The sequence below is a fragment of the Lutra lutra genome, chromosome 5 (genome assembly GCF_902655055.1).
Source record: "Lutra lutra chromosome 5, mLutLut1.2, whole genome shotgun sequence".
Classification (NCBI taxonomy): domain Eukaryota; kingdom Metazoa; phylum Chordata; class Mammalia; order Carnivora; family Mustelidae; genus Lutra; species Lutra lutra.
This window is the reverse complement of record NC_062282.1, coordinates 101,260,740-101,281,669: the sequence shown is the minus strand read 5'-3', so window position 1 is coordinate 101,281,669 and position 20,930 is coordinate 101,260,740. Positions and strand designations below refer to the sequence as shown.

At 40.6% G+C, this 20,930-nt stretch overlaps 1 protein-coding gene across 8 annotated transcripts in view; it reads right to left on the bottom strand.

The window, feature by feature from the left end:
* The window catches only part of ARHGEF28 (Rho guanine nucleotide exchange factor 28), a 314,675-nt gene that overhangs the window by 228,911 nt on the left and 64,834 nt on the right, over positions 1-20,930 (bottom strand). The window lies entirely within an intron of this gene.

Sequence of the window (20,930 nt, the reverse complement as noted above, 5' to 3'; positions counted from 1 at the left end):
TCTTCTTTCCAGCTTATCTCTTAACTCAGGCCAAAGACCCTGCTGGCAAAGCCTCCCCAGATAGTAACCAAAACTTCCCTCTCAAGGAATAAGGACAGCGCTGAGCCAGCAAGATCCTGCCCATGATTGACCCCAAGACAGTGATCAACCTGTCACTGCCCACCTGCACATACCCACTGACCTCTGTCCCACATTTGCCTTCCATAAACCACGGAGTATTTTCAGTACTTTGGAGACAGACAGTCTTTGAGACATGAGTCTTCTGTCTTTGGAGTGTTGGCCTCTTTTTTTTACTTTCTTATTTGACCGTCATTTATCTCTCTGCCTTTGGATTTTGTCCACAGTGAACTGCAGAACCTGGTCTGTTTGGGACCCTGGGAGCCAGGGGCTCTTGCATCCCTGCACCCCCAGCTACAATTTCGGTAAAATTCACAGTATATACACATACTCTTTCGGGAATAGATAGATAACAATTTTAAAAGACTTTCCCATCACTGAATTCATGTAGAAAGGTAAAGATGCAGGGTCCTTAACTTTAGCAATACCTAGAAGTTCAAGCAGGTAAGCTCATTAAACATTTGTTTAATTAATGATGACTGAGGACCACCTGCCCAGCTCTCCCTCCCTGGGGCTGACCAGGCCAGGGCCTGAAAACAACCCAAATACAATCCCTCAAGAAACCTTGTTCCACACTGGAACCAGTTACTCATACCTCCCAAAGGTTTGCCTTCCGGAAATCAAAGAATCAATGAAGTGAGGATCAGAGATCCCAAACCAAAAAACTCTAGATGTGGAATTTCAAGACACTGTGAAAACTATTTTCCTTAAGCATCATTCAGGCAATTTAACTAAAAGTCACCAATTTAGCCATAAAACATGTAGTTGCCTAAGTTGACTGGTTGACTTTTCCCTGCTTCATTGTCCATGTGACATTTGACTTTAAAATAGAGTATCTTCCCTCCCCCGAAAATTCCCCCTGAATTCTGGTTTTTCAATTAGGTTCACATAACTTTTTAGATAAATCTATTGCTATCTAAACTCTTTTCCTACACAAATGAATTTAGATAGAGCATTCTTTGCTACCTGAACTCACCATATAAACTATATGAACCCATCATATAAACTCTTGTTATCTCAACTCAAAATCCAAATATGTTCACAGGAGAGATGTCTGTAATTCCAGAGTGATACATAAATTAACTCTCAGCTAAGGACACCTGGCAGTCATTAAGCAACTGCCTTTGGCTCAGCATGATCCAGGGTCTTGGGATCGAGCCTTGCATTGGACTCCCTGCTCAGTGAGGAGCCTGCTTCTCCCTCTCCCACTCCGCCTGCTTGTGTTCCCTCTCTCACAGTCTCTCTCTGTGTCAAATAAATAAATAAAATCTTTTTTTTTTAATTAACTTTCATCTCACCCTGAGACAGAGTGAAGAATATGCAATTTGAAAGGCTTGGAGAATCTAAATCAGTAAGCCATACTACAGAGACGGCTACATAAACATTTCAAGTATCTTTATCAAAGTTTATACAAGATCATTTCACACCCTTGAGAATAGCAACTATCAAAAACAGAAAATAGCATGTGTTGGTGAGGATGTGGAGAAACTGGAATCTCTGTGCACGTGATAAGAATGTAAAATAACACAGCCAGTGCAAAAACGGTTTGGCGATTCCTCAAGAAGTTATACAGAGAAACACAGTATGATCCGGAAATTCCCCTTCTAGATACACAACCAAAAATATTCAAAGGAGAAACTCAGGTATCTGTATACCAATGTTCAAAGCAGTATTGTTCACAGTAGCAAAAGGGGGAAACTACCCTAATCCCCATCATCTAATGAATGGATCAATGGTACGTCGTATATAAAAAGATATTATTCAGCCTTTAAAAACTAAAAATGAAATTCTGACATACGATAGGTCATAGATGAAAACATTCTAAGTGAAATAAAATAGACACAAAAGAACAAAAATACTGTATGATTTCGCCTATGAGGCACCAAGAGTATTCAGATGCAGAGACAAAAGAGAATGGCAGTTGCCATAGGCTGGGTGGAGAGGAGAAAAGGGAGTTACTGTTTAATGGGTACAGAGTTTCAGTTGAGGAACACAGAAAATTCTGGAGATGGAGGATGGTGATGGTTGCTCACCAGTGTAAATGTACTCAAAGCCACCAAAATGTCCTTATAAATGGTTACGTGTTAAAATTTATGTTTATTTTGGGGCACTTGGGTGGCTCAGCGGGTTAAGCCTCTGCCTTTGGCTCAGGTCACGATCTCAGGGTCCTGGGATCAAGCCCCATAACGGGCTCTCTGCTCTGCAGGGAGCCTGATTCCTCCTCTCTCTCTCTCCCTGCCTCTCTGACTACTTGTGACCTCTCTCTGTGTCAAATAAATAAATAAAATCTTTTCTAAAAAATTTATGTTTATTTCACCAAAATACAGGGAAAAAATCTATTCTAGAGACCATAAGATATCACTACACATCTACCAGAAAACCCAAAATAGTGATTATATTTCTTTTCTTCTTTTGTTTTTATTTTCTTGATAGGAGAAGGTAGAGTTAACCCTAATGTAGGTGAAGCTAACCCTAATGTAGGGTTAGGTTAAAAGCTAGCCCTAATACAGTCATCATTTCACTATATGTGTACACATTAAACTTACCAGTGATGTAGGTCAATTATTTCTCATTAAAACGTAAAAGGAAAGAAAAATAACAACACTACTATGTATTGAAAACGATGCAAGGAAATTGGATCTCCCATAATATGGTGTGAATGTCATATGGTATAGGCACTCTGCAAGACAGTTTGACGATTCCTATAAAAACTAAACATAGACTTAGCACACACTCCAGCAATCATACTCTTGGACACTCATCCCAAAGAGATGAAAATTATGCCCACACAAAAACCTATATATAATTGGCCACATCAGATTTAAAGTAGCCAACACTTGGAAACAACCAACATGTTCTACAATGTGTGAATGGCTGAATAAAGTGTGATACATCCAACCCACAGACTACTACTCATCAACAAAAAAGAAGGAACTGCTGATATACACAACTTGAATGGATGTTAAGGACATTACACTGAGAAAAAGCAAAATCAAAAGATCACAAGCTGTATCCCTCCACTTTTGTGACATTTCAAAATGAAATTGCAGAGATGGAGAACAGATCAGTGACTTCCAGGAGTTAGGGATAGTCGAGGGAAGAGTGGTTCATTCATGGAGGCTGAAGGGACTTCCAATGATCTGAAATCAAAAATGCTTCAAAAATTATTCTGTTTTCTCTTTAGGACCACATGTACTTCAGTTAATGTCCCTCCCCATCATTCCAATTCCTAGTGAAAGCACAATGGCAGCTACCCACAGAAATTCCACCAACAACTCGTCATACACCAACTTATACCCACGACAATTTGGCCTATTTTCTTCCCAGTTTTGCCCGGGGTTACTATTAAGTTCAACCAGTGGTATCAACACAATACCCACTATTTTCATATGTAATCCTCTACCACTTATGTATAAATGCCTTCTTAAAATTCAAGAACACACAAAGATGGATAGGGTGCTGTCACTTAAAACAAATCCAGTTTATAAAAATCTGAATGCAAACACAGAATTTAGTGTGATGATCAAGTGTTCACACTGTATTTTGTTAAAGAGTGTACTCTCCTGTGAAACACTGTTTGCATGTAACTTTCCCAAACATCTTTACTACCATATTGTTCATAAAGTAATGAAGGTGTAAAGAATTGTAAGAACACAATAATAAAAGCAAACAACTGCAGTATTATGAAAGCCAATGTTGGATTCCATACCAAAAAAAAAGTCATACAACTCATGTTTGTACCATTAATCCTTACAACAGTTTTTCTTATTCCAATTCACAATTGTTTTCAGTTTCTTATGAAAATATGCACTATCCCTTCACAGAAGATTTTATGATGAGATTAAATGACAACAGCTGTGATTTCCGTGTGACCCATCACACCCACCCATCAGTGAAAAGTGTTCCCTTTTCTCTGCATCCTCACCAATATCTCGTTTCCTTAGTTGTTAATTTTAGCCATTCTGACCAGTGTGAGGTGATATCTCATATGGTTTTAATTTGGATTTCCTTGATATTGAATGATGTTGAACATTTTTTCGTGTATCTGTTGGCCATTTCATGTGTCTGCTATCTGTTCATGTCTTTGAGAAACATCTGTTCATGTCTTCTGCCCATTTCTTGACTGGATTGTTTTTTTGGGTGTTGAGTTTGATAAGATCTTTATAGATTTTGGATTCTAGCCCTTTATCGGATAAGACATTTGCAAATATCTTCTCCCATTCTGTAGGTTGCCTCTTAGTTTTGTCAATGGTTTCCTTTGCTGTGCAAAAGCTTTCTATCTTGATGAAGTCCCAGTAGTTCATTTTTGCTTTTGCTTCTTTTGCGTTTGGAGACATGTCTAGCCAGAAGTTGCAGCAGCCAAGGTCAAAGAGGTTGCTGTGGTCAAGGTCAAAGAGGTTGCTGCCTGTGTTCTCCTCTAGGATTTTGATGGATTCCTGTTTCATATTTAGCTCTTTCATCCATTTTGAGTTTATTTGTGCGAGTGGTATAAGAAAGTAGTCCAGTTTCCTTTTTCTGCATGTAGTTGTCCAATTTTCTCAACACCATTCATTCAAGAGATTTTTTTCCATTGGATCATTAATTTAATTTTTTTGCAGATCCTTAGTTATCTGTTGTTCTCAAGGGAATATAAGAAGCCATGTTTCCTCTTTCTAGAAAGTCACATTTCATAACTACAGCCATATTCTAACCAATTAACATTTATATCAGATGCTTAAATGTATTTGGCTTTAGGGACCTGTATTTTCAAATTCTCTCCCATGCTCGACATTTCCCAGAGGACCCCAGACCAGCCCTCATCCACATGCTGCTACACAACCTGGTCATTTCAAATTCTAAGCTGGCACTGAAGTCTTCAGAAATTTTTAAAGAAGATAAACTTAGTCTGACATGGTCTACTATGACAACTTTTTCTATTGCTTAATGAGCTTTCCCCTGCGTCTCTCTCTCTCTCTCTGTAGCAGTTCCTTTCACTGTTACTGATCTTCACCAAAGTACAGGTAAAAGACAAGCCCCCTGGGAAAACATGGAACCTTGATAGCCATGCACCCCCCCTCAAAAAAGTTTCCACATCTGTGCTACCTGCTCCAGAAAAATTACTGTCACTGTTACTCTGAAACAGAGCACCAGGGAATGAACTCGGACTTCTGATTCTGGTCTGAACAGTTCTACCATCTGTCACAAGATGTAGATGTGTTCTTTCCCTCTGCACTTAGACCAAAATGGCTGCAAAATTATGTATGAGACTGTGTAACTACCACATAAGGTCATACAGCAGGGCAGAGTTACAAGAGCTGGGTTTCAGGAACTGCACTGCTCTAACTCCAAGCGTGATCTACACCAGCCTGCTGCCCGAGGCTACCTGGGCCTTCTCTTCCAATCACAGGGCTCCAACAAGCCCATGCGCCTTCTCAGACCATGCCCTCTGCTTGGACCACTCCTGTCCTACCTGTCTTCTGGCTAAACCCACTCACCTTCTAACCCCAGGCCCCATTGATAAGTGTTCCCTGATGGCTTCAGAAGCATCTTCAGCTTATCTTCACCCAACCATTTCTCACTATTCACTGTCTGGGATGATGCTGCCTCCCTACTAATGAAGTCTTGAGGGCAGGACAGCCTGCTTCTCCCAAGCTTGTATACCCTGTGCCTAGCAGGTTTACCATAAAGCGAACAAAACTTAAGATCAAGCCTCCTGCATTACAAGCCCTCTTCTGAAGCCATAAGAGAGCCCTATGTGTTGTGTTATGTTTGTTTTTTCTCTCAATTTCCAATAGTAATATATTTTAAATGTGATAGTTTGATCTGTCAAAGTGAGGCGTGGTCATCTTGACCACCAGAGGAAAACAATATGAACTACTGGGAAATTAGCTTGTGATTGAGTGTCTACCCAAAGTGTTTTGGGTGAAATGTTACAGAAAAAAATGATTACTTTATATCATACACTGGAGTTAAGTGGGAGATGTTTTAACTGCCATTATTTGAGTATGCTGTTTTTCCATTCGATGTCCCCTAGGACACACTTCCCTTGCCTATTGGGTGACACTAAGGTGTCTGAGGACATTTTTGGAATTTGGTAAAGAGGAGGCTGGATCATGAATGCATATGGAATTGCTCGGCTTTTAAAAATTTTGTCATTTCTCGGGGCACCTGGGTGGCTCAGTGGGTTAAGGCCTCTGCCTTTGGCTCGGGTCATGATCCCAGGGTCCTGGGATCGAGCCCCGCATCGGGCTCTCTGCTCAGCGAGGAGCCTGCATCCTCCTCTCTCTCTGCCTACTTGTGATCTCTATCTGTCAAATAAATAAATAAAATCTTTGAAAAAAAAATTTTGTCATTTCTCATTATAAATATTCACCTTGACGTACTTCTGTTTTTATAATTTTATATTCCTTTTCTGAAAAACAACCCTTCCAATTACATAAATCCAGGCTTCACAAATCTGGATCTGCCCCTGCCTGTGCCTCACCTAACCTGACACACTAAACTGGTCAAGTGTAAGCATGCATGTACAAATGGACCCAGGCAGGTCATTTAACATCTCTCAGTTCACCACCTCCAAGTAATAGCAAAGTATAGGTCTAATGAAAGAGCTCAGGGAGCCTGGGTGGCTCAGTTGTTAAGCGTCTGCCTCAGGCTCAAGTCAAGATCACAGGGTTCTGGGTTTGAGCCCCACATCAGGCTCCCTGCTCAGCAGGAAGACTGCTTCTCCCTCTCTCACTCCCCCTGCTTGTGTTCCCTCTCTGGCTGTGTCTCTCTCTGTCAAATAAATTAATAATAATAATGAAACAGCTCATGTGTAAAAACATTTTGCACAGCACTACAAGGTGCCCCAAACAGTTAAGGTAGTTAAGGTAGTTAAGGTAGTAACGCCAACAACTTCTTTCCAAAGACATGGAGTGTATTAACTGAAAGACAGGAGATACTAAGAAAGAATGCCAAAGAAGGGATCTGAGTTCGTGTGACAGCGTTCACAGATCATCTTTACTGAGTCAAGAAACTCTTCAGGAATCTTCAGCAGGACAAGATAAGCTTTTAATTCCCTACTGTTTTATTAGAACCTCCTCCCTGTTAAATTCTAATTCTTGGCTAGGAATTGTCTGCTTCACAAAAATTTAATTTTGAATTTCAAATATTGAGAGAGTCTACATTATGCCTCCAAAATGTGGTTAAGCTTCAAACTCTGGGACCTGCTTCCCCCAAACCTTGTAACTTTCTGACTGTTGTGACAACCCTCTCCTCACGTGACCTTTGCTCTCACTGTTGTGTGCCTGGAGTACAGAACAACCTGCCTGTCCCTATCCCAAAACAGGGGTGGCCATATACCGGCTGGGCGAATTGTACAACAGTACAGGAATAAGTGAGCAATAAAACTGAAGAGTATACTGAACGAACCTTGACCACTGCTTGTGTGGAACTAAACTAGAACCACATATTCATTTAACAAACATTTCCTGAGCATGGCACTGTACTGGTACCGGAAAATCAGGGGACAAGAGAATAATTCTTTTAAATCTCTGCTGTCCTGGTGATTTCAAGCTTAAAAAAAGAGATGAAACCAAACAATAAGAAAACCTCCTCAAAAACCTAAAAGGGTGAGGTGGGTGTCCCATTTGAGCTGAAACATGCACAATGAGTAAGAATTTAATTATACAAAGGGAGAGGAAGCAAGAGTGTGCCAACTAGAGGAAACAGCAGACAAACTAGAGGTCTGGGAAAATGAATAAGCATGACACTCGTGAGACACTGAAAACAGTATGGCTGGAGTTAATGGTGCAAGGGTCACAGATGTGACCAAGTACCAGCTTTAATTATTGTTTTTCCAGCTGGGTCACCTCCCCAGTGACCACAGCCACAGTCTAGAATATTGCTATCATGGGTCAGAGAACAAGCTCACCTTCCCTCCGTGGTTTTCCGGATACACAGTCGGCCAACACTTACTGAAAGGCTGTATCATGCTGGACACCACACTAGGTATTTTGACATAATGGAGGATGATAATTTGTGTCCACAGGACACATGGTTGTGGTGTGACAGAGGCTGAAAGAGGATCTGGGGTTCAAATCCAAGTTCTATTGTAATTCAGCTAGGTGGCTATTCCCTGATCACTTCTGAGCCTATCACAGCTCCTGGGCCAGATAAATAAGCACTGATGAAGAAAAACCAGCCCTACGTCAATGAACCTCAGCTTTCCTTCTGGTAAAAGAAGGCTAACTCCTAGGGTTTTCTATACATTAGAGAATTCTTGAAGAAGTATAGAGCACCATGGTTGCAATATAACAGATTAAAAACCAAACATTTCTAATATATTTCACTGGACCCAATGTGTCCATTTTCCTCCAAATAATTTATCCTCCTTAAATGGGAATGTTAGTATTCTTTAGTGGAATTTTCATTTTTTAAAATTTTTCTAAATCATTTTTAAAAGCAGAAAGCTATTATTCTCTTTCGATTATCCTCACCTTTGGAAAGCCCAGGCTTTCAGGCCACAGGCTCTACCCATGGCATCAAAGGGTATTACAACCTGATTATCAAAATAACCAGGAAGCAGGAGCATCCTTCCAAAATGGTAACCTAATACCTAAAGCACAAACAAGACTTAGAAAATTTCCAGAAAGATACCGAATGTATAGCTTTCCAGTGTCATAACCTAGATACAATGATATATCTCACTCTTACCCGAGGGACAGTTCTGGTTATGGAGCCAGAGCAGCTTGGGCAAAGTTCTGCTCTAAGAAAATAAAGCCCACCAAGGCAGAGCGAAAACCTGTCTGATCAGAACAGATAGGGGATATGGTCACAAAGCAAGAGATGAATCTGCAAGAGATAATATTTGAGGCAGAGAATAAAACATGCACAAAGTCTAAGACAATGGTAACTCTAAAGAAGTTATAGGCAACAACCCAGAGATTAATTTGCATAATGGTGGAGGAGAGAAAACAGACAACCCTGACCATCAGCACCTCTTGATGACTGGTGGGCTACAGAGAGTAGAGTAATGGAGGAATCAGGGAAACTCAGATGTAAGGTCACCATGCCTGGGAGAATGGTGATATGGGAACAGCCAGTCAGGAAGTTGGACTTGGGGGGGGGATGTGTAATTTGGAGAAGAACTGAAAGATTGTTTAAAATTTAACATCCCAGGGGCGCCTAGGTGGCTCAGTGGGTTAAAGCCTCTACCTTCGGCTCAGGTCATGATCCCAGGGTCCTGGGATCGAGCCCCGCATCGGGCTCTCTGCTTCACAGGGAGCCTGCTTCCTCCTCTCTCTGCTTCCCTCTCTGCCAACTTGTGATCTCTCTCTGTCAAATAAATAAATAAAATCTTAAAAAAAAAAAAATTAACAGCCCAGATTTGAAGTCAGTGCTAGGTAACTGAATGGAAATACCAAACAGGCTGGAAATAGAAGATGTGGCCTGGGCAGAGGTCAGGAGGAGGCTCCTCATGTGGGAGTCTTCAAGGAGGTGCTGTGGTTCTAACAACAGGAGAGCTGAGCTTGCCTCGAAAGAGAAAATAAAGGGGTGGGCCCTGGGTACACCCAGGTAAGCAGAAGGGAAGAAAACATAATAGCCAAGAAAGGACTCGGTAAGAACCAGCAGAATTCTTGAACATTAAGAATCACATAGGGGGGGCGCCTGGGTGGCTCAGTAGGTTAAGCCACTGCCTTCGGCTCAGGTCATGATCTCAGGGTCCTGGGATCGAGTCCCGCATCGGGCTCTCTGCTCAGCAGGGAGCCTGCTTCCCTCTCTCTCTCTCTCTCTCTCTCTGCCTGCCTCTCTGTTTACTTGTGATCTCTCTCTGTCAAATAAATAAATAAAATCTTTAAAAAAAAAAAAAAAGAATCACATAGGGCAATTTCCCTACGTTTACTCCCCCAGCGACTTGCCATTTCATCACCTCGGCGTCCAAAATTTTCCATGGCCTGGCTTTGCTTACCTCTCTGACCAGTCTTCTCTCCTTCTCAATGATCCAGCCACTTGGGCCTTTTACTGTCCCCCAAATATGTGAAGGTCATTATTCCTTCAGGGCCATTTGTGCTTTCTGATCCTTCTACAACACTGCGGGGTATCTCGGCTCTCTCCCTACCTCAGAACACACACTACTCTCTACATCATATGTTGTAAGTGCCACAATATACCACTAACTGCATGCCCTATGTTTTTATTTGTCTACCTACTTATTGTTCATCTCTCCACTCTTAAGTAGGCTCTGGGAGAGTAGGGTCTTAGAATCCTGACTATTTCCCTCTGTGCTATATCCTTTGTGCCTAGAATAGTGCACTATACTAAACAGGGACTTAAACACCCCTGATTAAGGAAGAATAAAATTGGTAATCCTCATGGGATCAGTTTTGATAGAAATAAGGCTAAAGCCAGAGTGTATCAAATTATGACAAGGGAAAAGAGTCAGGAGTTTAAAACACCTACTCAAACCACACACATGCACAACCTTGGGGGTGAGAGGGAGGAGTTATAATAAGGCAGAATCACTATCCCATCTTCTGTAATAGCTCCCTTTCTAGAATGTGTTAATAAAACATTTTAATTGGATCACATCTTACTTTTTCTGAGGGTTCTCTGAGAGAAATATCTGACCCCTACGAATCATGCCTGAAATGGTTAAGATGGTAATATATTTTTAAAATCAACTACAACAAAAATGTCAATTACTTCACATTCTGTGTTGAAGAACACAAGGCTGCATATTGCCCAAACTGTGGGGGCTGTCACTAAAGTATGGGAAGTGAGACAATCAGACTTTATGAACATGTGGTACTTATTTACCCAGAGCCCCCAAATCTACACCCACAAGGAAATTGCTTCAAAGTTGGGTGCTAGGGCTGATTCTTCCAGAAGTTTCCCAGAGTTGTACATTTTACCTTTGGCCCTTTATTAGAAGTATGTCCTATCAGTAGTGACAGAAAGGGTGACCAGAAACCCTCCCTGTGCTAAGAGGAAAGGGTACCATTTAAGCATCTGGACAAGGACAAAGCTAATGGAGGGTTTATGTAACATTCCAAGTCATAGGTTTAGCTAATGTCTGAGAAGTGGTCTTCCCCTCTGCTCTTGCATGAAGCAATCTCTGGCAGCAGCTAAGGAACTCAGGACTTCCAGGAACTGACATCTTGTGGCTCCTAGCCAGGCAGGATGAAGCAGTTACCACGGTTCCTCTGCACTATGGGCAGAACATGCAGCTTTCAAGGTTGTTTGCCCCCTTACAAGCAAGACAGGAGAAACAGCAGAAAGGACCGAACAGGAAAAAATCAAGTTAGCAGAAAACAAAAGCCATCGAGGAGCGGCGACTTCAATTAGCCCAGCCAAAACAATGTTGGAAAAAGCCAGGCAAGAAGGGGCAATTAGTTGAGATGCACATGCTGCTGGGATTAAGTCAGGAGACTCAAGCTGCTAAAAATAAATTTTCACAAAGGCAACACGTGATCTAGAAATTGTTTTCAGGCAAAAGCCCTTCCTGATTCCATTCTCAAAGGCAGAATTAACTGTACTGGTATGTGCTAAAAAACACCTTCATCCATGCCCCCTGACACCCGAGCTAATAAAATGTCTATTACCTTGAGCTGGAGAGCTTGATGGAACAAATGAAAAACAATTACTGAGCCCAGATTTTTTTTTGAGTATATTTGTTTTAGAGGGTCAGGGCTTACCTAGACTTAGTTACAGGCAGGATCCTCTAGCAAGACAAAAAAAAAAAAAAAAATTGAGAAAAGGGAGATGCTTTAATGGAAAGCCCAGAGTGTAGTACCATTCTTCACAATTAAAGCTTAAGAGAGACTGCAGGGCTGTGAAGAAAAAAATGGCATCCTTGGGTAATGGCCGATGGAGCAATCAACTTGTGGTGACAGTATAATGGGAAGGTCATTTTAATTAACCAGGGCAGGTGGGAAAACCCCAGGCTTGTTGTGGTCTCTACCACTTTCAAAGCAAGAAAATTATATGGCTTCTAATATAGATAGCATTAAAAATTCTGAGTATCAAACCAGTGCAGTTCAATTAGTCAAGTGAGTCACTCCCCCTAAGAACCTTAATTTCCTCATCTCAAAGTGAGGGTGACCAGGCAAAAGTCTCAAAGACAGCGTCCCTTACTAACACTGAGATAATCGGGGAGAGAGGCCAGTCACAGGCAGCCCTCAGGGACAGAGAGCCCCAACGAGAGAAGGAGCAGCATCTGGAGGACAGGATTTCCTTCGACAGGAACCAGAAGCCAGAGGGAGTCTGTGCGAGTCAGGAAGGAGGTGTCTGCCAGGTGAGCAAAAAATAAAGCCACTAAGTCCCGGCCTTAATAGGAAGCTGCCTCCCTCGGCTAGGAAACAGGCCCTGGGACCTGTCCTCGGGTCCTTCCCCTATACGGCAGGGACCAAGAAGTGTACACTCAGCCAAGGACTCAAGGAAGTTACTCCAAGTTAGTCCCCAGAAATCCAAGTGCCTGACTGGGGCAGGTTTTGCTCAGCTAGCTAGCTAACGAGCGAGTCAGAGGCCTAAACATCAGATCAGCGAGCCCAGGGGCAACCAATGTTCTTGGGGCAAACACAGCAGGACACCATGAACTTGGAAGAGTAACAAACCTAAAATATTAACGAAGAGGGAAGCAGCTTAGAGCCAGCTGGCCACAAGCTACTGAAGTGAAAACTGTGCTGCCAAACCATTAAACCATTTGCAGCCTCCAGAGAAAAGAAATGATGATACTCTTCTCAGTCAGCTGCTACGATGAACATGCCTGAAGGGTGGAAGAGAGCAAGGGCCCACACGCAAAGGTTCACAGACACACCCTCTGCAGATGTTACAAACATCTCCAGGGATCAGAGGCTTGCATTCAACAGAATTGGAGAAACATAAGAAATGAAGGAACCATAGCAAAAAAAATTTTTAAATCGAGATTTTTTTTTTTTAAAGATTTTATTTATTTATTTGACAGAGAGAGATCACAAGCAGGCAGAGAGGCAGGCAGAGAGACAGGAGGAAGCAGGCTCCCCGCTGAGCAGAGAGCCCGATACGGGACTCGATCCCAGGACTCCGAGATCATGACCTGAGCCGAAGGCAGCGGCTTAACCCACTGAGCCACCCAGGCGCCCCGAAAATCGAGATATTTTTGAACACTTATAAAATATACAGAATTGAACACACCGCCTTTGCACAATGAAAATGAGAACGCCCAGTTTCATAATTAGTTGTTATTAAAGCTAAAAAAAACTAGTTATGAAATATATCTGGAAGTTATTTAATGAAATGCTGTTATATCTCATTTGCAAAGCAAGCCATTAAAATTTGAAATACGAGGGGCGCCTGGGTGGCTCAGTGGGGTAAAGCCGCTGCCTTCGGCTCAGGTCATGATCTCGGAGTCCTGGGATCGAGTCCCGCATCGGGCTCTCTGCTCAGCAGGGATCCTGCTTCCTCCTCTCTCTCTCTGCCTACTTGTGATCTCTGTCAAATAAATTAATAAAATCTTTTAAACAAAAATTTGAAATATGTACACCCTTCATCCAGCAATTCCACTCCTGGGAATCCATACTACAGAGACAAAAATATCAATATATAAGGACATATAGACAAAGAGATCTAGTAAACAACTCTTCATGGTCAGAGAACCAAAACAAAGTGAGTACCCATCCACAGACAAAAGACCTGGTTCACACCCACTCATTAGAAAGAATGAGCCTGATGACTTAGAGGGCTTTCTACTCTGCTTGGTGGGGAAAATATAAAGAGCCCTAAGTTCCAAGGATCCAGATTTTAAAAAATTATTTCATTAAAGCTTGTGTCTAAGTTTATGCATAGGATTGTAGGAGAACACAAAAATCAGTAAATATATCCATTAATTCTAGTTCTCAAACTTTAGTGTGAAACAGAACTACCTGAAAGTTGCTTTAAAGTGTACATTGTGGGCACCTGGGTGGCTCAGTGGGTTAAGCCGCTGCCTTCGGCTCAGGTCATGATCTCAGGGTCCTGGGATCGAGGCCCGCATCGGGCTCTCTGCTCAGCAGGGAGCCTGCTTCCCTCTCTCTCTCTCTCTGCCTGCCTCTCCATCTACTTGTGATCTCTCTCTGTCAAATAAATAAATAAAATCTTTTAAAAAAATAAAAAAATTAAAAAAAATAAAATAAAGTGTACATTGCTGGGCCCCCACTGGTGCCCCAGAATCTCTGATTCAGTAGGTCTGGAGTAAAGGTCTCAAAATCCTTTTTGCCAGTAAGTTCCAAGGAGATTCTAATGCTTGCTGCTGAGACAAACGCATCAATCTTCAACAGTAGCTACCAGGGAGACAGAAAAGGAGGTATAAAATGGGGACGAATAATTAATGGACTCTGCCCAAGATCCTAACAGATTTCCTATAGGATTCCTTTCATGGAACACTGCGTGTACAAATTTGCAAAAAGTAATGTCTAATATTTCTACTTATATTTTCTATGATGAGCAAGGGTTAAATAATTTTATTTAAAATATAGCTATTTTTATTGAGAAAAAATTTTTGCCATCAAAAGTTTCTCAAGGAAGAGCTCGTCTGCTTTATTCACAGCACTGAACTGATTTGGGGAAGATCAGTGCTACTTACAACATACATAAAAATCAAAATATAATGTGAAAAGAGGAAGTTCCTAGATTAACAAGTATAACATACATTTGTTTAATGATATTTATTAATTTACAAAAACTTTGAGAAAACTCAATTTAAAAAGTAACTGAAAAACAATGAACAGCATAATACTCTCTGGCTTGTGAAGGCAAAATCCCTTTCAAAATTCAAGCAAAGGGGCACCTGGGTGGCTCGGTGAGTTAAGCCTCTGCCTTTAGCTCAGGTCATGATCTCAGGGTCCTGGGATCGAGCCCCACATCGGGCTCTCTGCTTGGAAGGGAGCCTGCTTCCTCCTTTCTCTCTCTCTGTCTGCCTCTCTGCCTACTTGTGATCTCTTTTTGTCTGTCAAATAAATAAATAAAACATTTTTTTAAAATAATTCAAGCAAATACCGAGTAAGCAAAATCTCTCCTTTTTAAACACTACTTGCATCATTTCCGATCTTTTTATGTACAAACTAGGAAACAAAGGGCTGAAAACAACAAACTAAAAGAATAAAAATAACTTTATGACTTCCAATTAGAACTTTCAAGCTCCCAAGGGTATGAGTTAAGGAAGTTTCAAGATAGAGAATAAACATCTTAGATTATATTAATTATAAATGACGCTTTTCCAGGCTTTCACACTTGTCATTAGCTTCAGCACCACTACTCTGCTAGCTTAACACTCCTCCTCCCAAAACCATATTGTCACTCAATCTAACGACTAAGCCTAGGGGCACCTAGAGGTCAGTGAAGGGTCCCACTCTTGTTTTTGGCTCAGGTCATGATCTCAGGGGTCCTGAGCTCCAGCCAGGTGTTGGGCTCTGTGCTCTCAGCAGAAAGGCTGCTTCAGAAACTGTCTCCCGCTTCCTCTCCCCCTTCTTCTTCTCTAAAATAAATAAAATCCTTAAAAATCAATAAAAATTAAAAACAAATACGAAGCCTAGACCTCAAACCCAACTGCAAATGTCTACTATTTTTTCTATCATGAGCAAACAGCCTGGTCTTCCAAAGGGGCTCCTTTAGTGCTCCTTAGAGCACAAAGTCAGGAAGCTACTCCGGGCTGAAAATTGGATTTGCAAGGCTCAGGTCCCCATGGTATACAAATCGATATAAAACTCTTGGCTACCAGTCGCCAACCCCTGCTCCTTCTCTAACCTTATTACAGTGCGCTGTTCCTCTTTTCCTGCAACAGCAACTCAATGGACCTCCAATGTTCATTTTAAAAATAGAATGAGTCTGTGGCTGAGCTGAGGAATATCCCTGCAGCTCCAACACTAAGACTGCCTCCCGCCTAAGAGGAGCAAGCAGAAATGTTGGCCAAAAAATTATAAAGTTCAACAGCACACCAGACAGAATCAGAAATTTTAACACCCTCTGAAACAAATTCCTGAAATGCAAAAAAAAATTTAAGTCCTTTCTTTGTGCACACAATAAAATACACAAGATTATGAAACTATATGGGCATAAGAAACAGACCAAGATTTGAAAATACTACATAGAAACCACAAATGAAGTAATGGAAACTAAAATTGTAAGATAAAAAGACTCGAGAATACAGAAAATTAAGTAGAAAATTAAAAATATTAGGGGCGCCTTGGGGCGCCTGGGTGGCTCAGTGGGTTAAAGCCTCTGCCTTCGGCTCGGGTCATGATCCCAGGGTCCTGGGATTGAGCCCCACATCGGGCTCTCTGCTCAGCGGGGAGCCTGCTTCCTCCTCTCTCTGACTGCCTCTCTGCCTACCTGTGATCTCTGTCAAATAAATAAATAAAATCTTAAAAAAAAAAAAAATATTAGGGGCGCCTGGGTGGCTCAGTTGGTTAGCTCTTGATTTTGGCTCTGGTCACGATCTTAGGGTCCTGGGATGGAGCCTGGCACTCGGTTCCACACTCAGCAAGGAGTCTGCTTCGGGATTCTCTCTCTCCCTTACCCTCTGGCCCTCCTCTGTTTGCACCATCTTGCACATGTGTGTGCTCTCTCTAAACAAATCTTTAAAATAAAAAAAAAAAGAAAGAAAGAAAAAATGCTCCTAGAATTCAGTCCACAGAAAGGACAAAAAAACAGTCCTTGAAATGAGAAGAAAGAGTGGAAAGAGAAAAACTGGAAAGAGAAACATAGTGAAAGACCTAAAAAAATAAAACTCTAAGATGAAGCGTGACAGCTTTCTTCATGGATCCAAACAAAGTGCATGAGATAAAAAAGAGTACTTACAACTGTAGATTTTCTATAGGTATAAAGGTATCTCTCCACCATCTTCTTTAAAAACTTTAATTCTGATATAGTTACCATTACAGTGCTGTATGTACAATGCTGTATGTATTAGTTTTAGATGTACAATATAGTGATTCAACCACTCATTGCATTACTCAGCGCTCATCGTGGTTAAGTGTGCTCATAATCTTCTCCTCTCTCACCAATGCCAAGCCTGCACCCCCCCACCCCAACTCATAAACATCAGTTCATTCTCTGTATTTAAGAATTTGGGTTTTTTGTGTCTCTTCTTTGTTCATTTGTTTCATTCCTTAAATTCCACATGAGAGAAATCTAACGGTATTTGAAAGTACAACACTCATGACTAAAACCCTCAATAAAGTGGGTTTAGAGGAACAACCCTCAACATAATAAAGGCCTTATATGAAAAAGCCACAGCTAACATCATACTCAATGGCAAAAATCTCATAGTTTTTCCCCTAAGGTCAGGAACAAGACAAGGATGTCCACTCTCACTACTTTTATTCAACATAGTACTAGAAGTCCTAGCCACAGCAATCAGACAGGAAAAAGAAATAAAAGGCATCCAAACTGGTAATGAAGAAGTAAAACATTCACTATTTGCAGGTGACAAGACACCATATAAGAAATATCCTAAAGACCACAAAAACCTACCAGACCTGGTAAACGAATAGCCCCTACCATTTTTAATAAGGATTCTCTTTAGCGACCAAGAAGCAAAGACCTTTGATTTTTAAAAATTAATTCTTACATCAAAACAGTTTATAATCAAAGGAACAAAAACAAAATGACCAGAACAAAGTGCCTTTTTGTGGAGGGTGGGTCAAAGTTGAGAATCATCTCTATCAAATTTTTCCTCCATAATTATCACTCTATTTATGTGATCTAATCCTCCATAAAATAAATCTTGCAATTAACATTTTAAAGCACATCTTGGGGCGCCTGGGTGGCTCAGTGGGTTAAGCCTCTGCCTTCAGCTCAGGTCATGATCTCAGGGTCCTGGGATCGAGCCCCACATCAGGCTCTCTACTCAGCAAGGAGCCTGCTTCCATTCCTCTCTCTGCCTGCCTCTCTGCCTCCTTGTGAGCTCTCTGTCAAATAAATAAATAAAATCTTTAAAAAAAAATAAATAAAGCACATCTTAATAAGACTTTTTGTTAGACATAATTATTATTTTGTAATTTAAAGGTATCTCCATATGTTATAGGCCCTTTAAAATTTCTATTGGGGGGGTGGTTTACCTTCGTTATACACTTGCCAGAGTTAGTTTCTTTTTCTAAGAGAACAAATCATAATAAATAGGATTGCTAGTACATAAAAGTACCCAAAAAATGAGATCTGATATACTGCAGTCAAGGGGCAACTGGCCAGCTCAGTCAGTAGAGCCTGTAATTCTTATCTCAGGACCATGAGTTTGAGCCCCATGGTGGGTGTAGAGATTACTTAAAAAGATAAAAAACTTAAGGGGTGCCTAGGTGGCTCAGTGGGTTGAGGCCTCTGTCTTTGGCTCAGGTCATGATTCCGGGGTCCTGGGATCAAGCCCGGCATCCGGCTCTCTGATCAGCAGGGAGCCTGCTTCCTCCTCTCTGTCTTCCTGTCTCTCTGCCTACTTGTGATCTCTGTCTGTCAAATAAATAAATAAATAAATAAATCGTTTAAAAAAAAAGATAAAAACTTAAATATATATATATATATATATATATATATATATATATATATATATGGCAGTAAAAAGAATCATCTAAATAAATGCCTTAATAATAACCTTAATGTCAATAAAATTCAGCACAAATATAAATATAGCTCTGAAGAAACACAAAATATCAACAGTGCTCATACTGATGATGGGATTAAACATGGGATTTTAATGTTTCTTGATATTTCCAATTTTTATAATATAGAAACATAAATATGAATTTTAAAAATTAAATATTTACAAACCAGATTTTATAAACTAGAAGCTAGGAGTTAATATTTCTCAAACTTCTGAACACAGAAGAGCAGAGAGAAGGCCCACCCCAGAATACAGAAACAAGTTTTCCTATAGTTCTTACGTGTGCTCTATTTATGTGTTCCTAATTTGGTAAAAATTGGTTTAAGTCTTATTTTCATTATAATGTATCCCCTCTGACCTCTTACTGCATGTGCCCAAGAACTCAAATTGGCTGAGATCAGTTTATCATACTGACATTAAAGTTTAAGTGGGGGGAAAGATCAGGTTACAACATACATATGTATGTGTGTATATCTATATCTATATCTATATATATATTAAGAGTCATATTGAACATAAATGTACATATTTCATCTAAGATCATCAGTTATAACTTTCATTTTATATTCCACTAAAAAAATTACCTATCATAATACAATTTTTATTTCATACTCATTGCAACAATTTCTAAATTTAGACAGATTTTATCATGTTTCATGATACTGTTTCCATGTGTTCCGTGTCACTGTATGTACACAACAGCTCAACTTTTTTTTTTTTTTTTTTTTTTTTTTTAAAGATTTTATTTATTTATTTGACAGAGAGAAATCACAAGTAGGCAGAGAGGCAGGCAGAGAGAGAGGAGGAAGCAGGCTCCCTGCTGAGCAGAAAGCCGGACGCGGGGCTCGAACCCAGGACCTGGGATCATGACCTGAGCCGAAGGCAGCGGCTTAACCCACTGAGCCACCCAGGCGCCCACAGCTCAACTTTTTAATACCAAATCCTGGCAGAAACATCTTGAAAGCATTTAATTCATGTATCAACAACAATCACAAGTACTTTTGTTACAAGTAATCTTAAGTGAACCCATACAACCGTTAAAACCCAGGACACACATGCACAGAGAGTAACTACAACATGATATCTGCCAGAATGCACAGCAGATATAAGAATATCTCAATTCCAGGGGCGCCTGGGTGGCTCAGTGGGTTAAATCCTCTGCCTTCAGCTCGGGTCATAATCTCAGGGTCCTGGGATCGAGCCCCATATTGGGCTCTATGCTCAGCAGGAAGCTTACTTCTTCCTCTCTCTCTGCCTGCCTCTCTGCCTGCTTGCGATCTCTGTCTGTCAAATAAATAAATAAAATCTTTAAAAAAAAAGAACATCTCAATTAAATAAGATGTTAATTTGAGGGAAGGAAATTAAAATGAGGGAGGGAAAAACTGCACCTTAGAATCAACAAAGAATTATTTTAATATAACATCTACAGGGGATAAGATTCTGAGTAATGTCTTCTTAGCACCTTTCATATATTTCATTTTATTTTAGTCAGTACATACTGTTTGATAATTTGAAAACTATCTTTGCTTTTGTTTTTTTTGTTTTTTTTTTTAAGATTTTTTTTTAATTTATTTATTTGACAGAGAGAGATCACAAGCAGGCAGAGAGGCAGGCAGAGAGAGAGGAGGAAGCAGGTTCTCTTTGCTTTTGTTTTTTAAGTCCTTTCTTTCCTTGGGCTCTGTGTACTGACTCTCTAGTCTGATCATAGTCAAATAGGTAGGAATCAAAACAGCTATACCGTAGGATGCTGATCAATTACAAGATTTATTATCTTGATTAGGTTTGTGGGATTTGAAGTAGGAGAGCAGGACAGAATAAGTAGAGGTGAGAAGGAGGAAGATACAAATAATAATAATAATAATAAATAAAAAGCCAGGGAGACTTACTAGCTATTTACAGTTTAGCCTTGAACCATTCTTCATCATTATGGCTGAGCAGGGTCCAACCTGCCTACAGTTTGTGACTTGCACATCGCAAACTAGAAAGAGTACTACATACCACTGGGGAACCCAGGAGGCAAGTCATTCATTATTCTGATACCCGTTCATTTTATCATTTACTTTTTCCTCCAGAGAATAGAGTGGGGGATGTAAAAGGTGGGGGGATCAGTACAGGGAGAAGGAGGGAGGTTGGGCTACCTATACAGTGAAGTGTGCTAAGGGGAAATGAATAAGTAGATTTTAATTGAAGATTCTGATTAAGTATGTTCTAGTTCCTCCATACTTCATTCTATTAAAGACTAACCTCA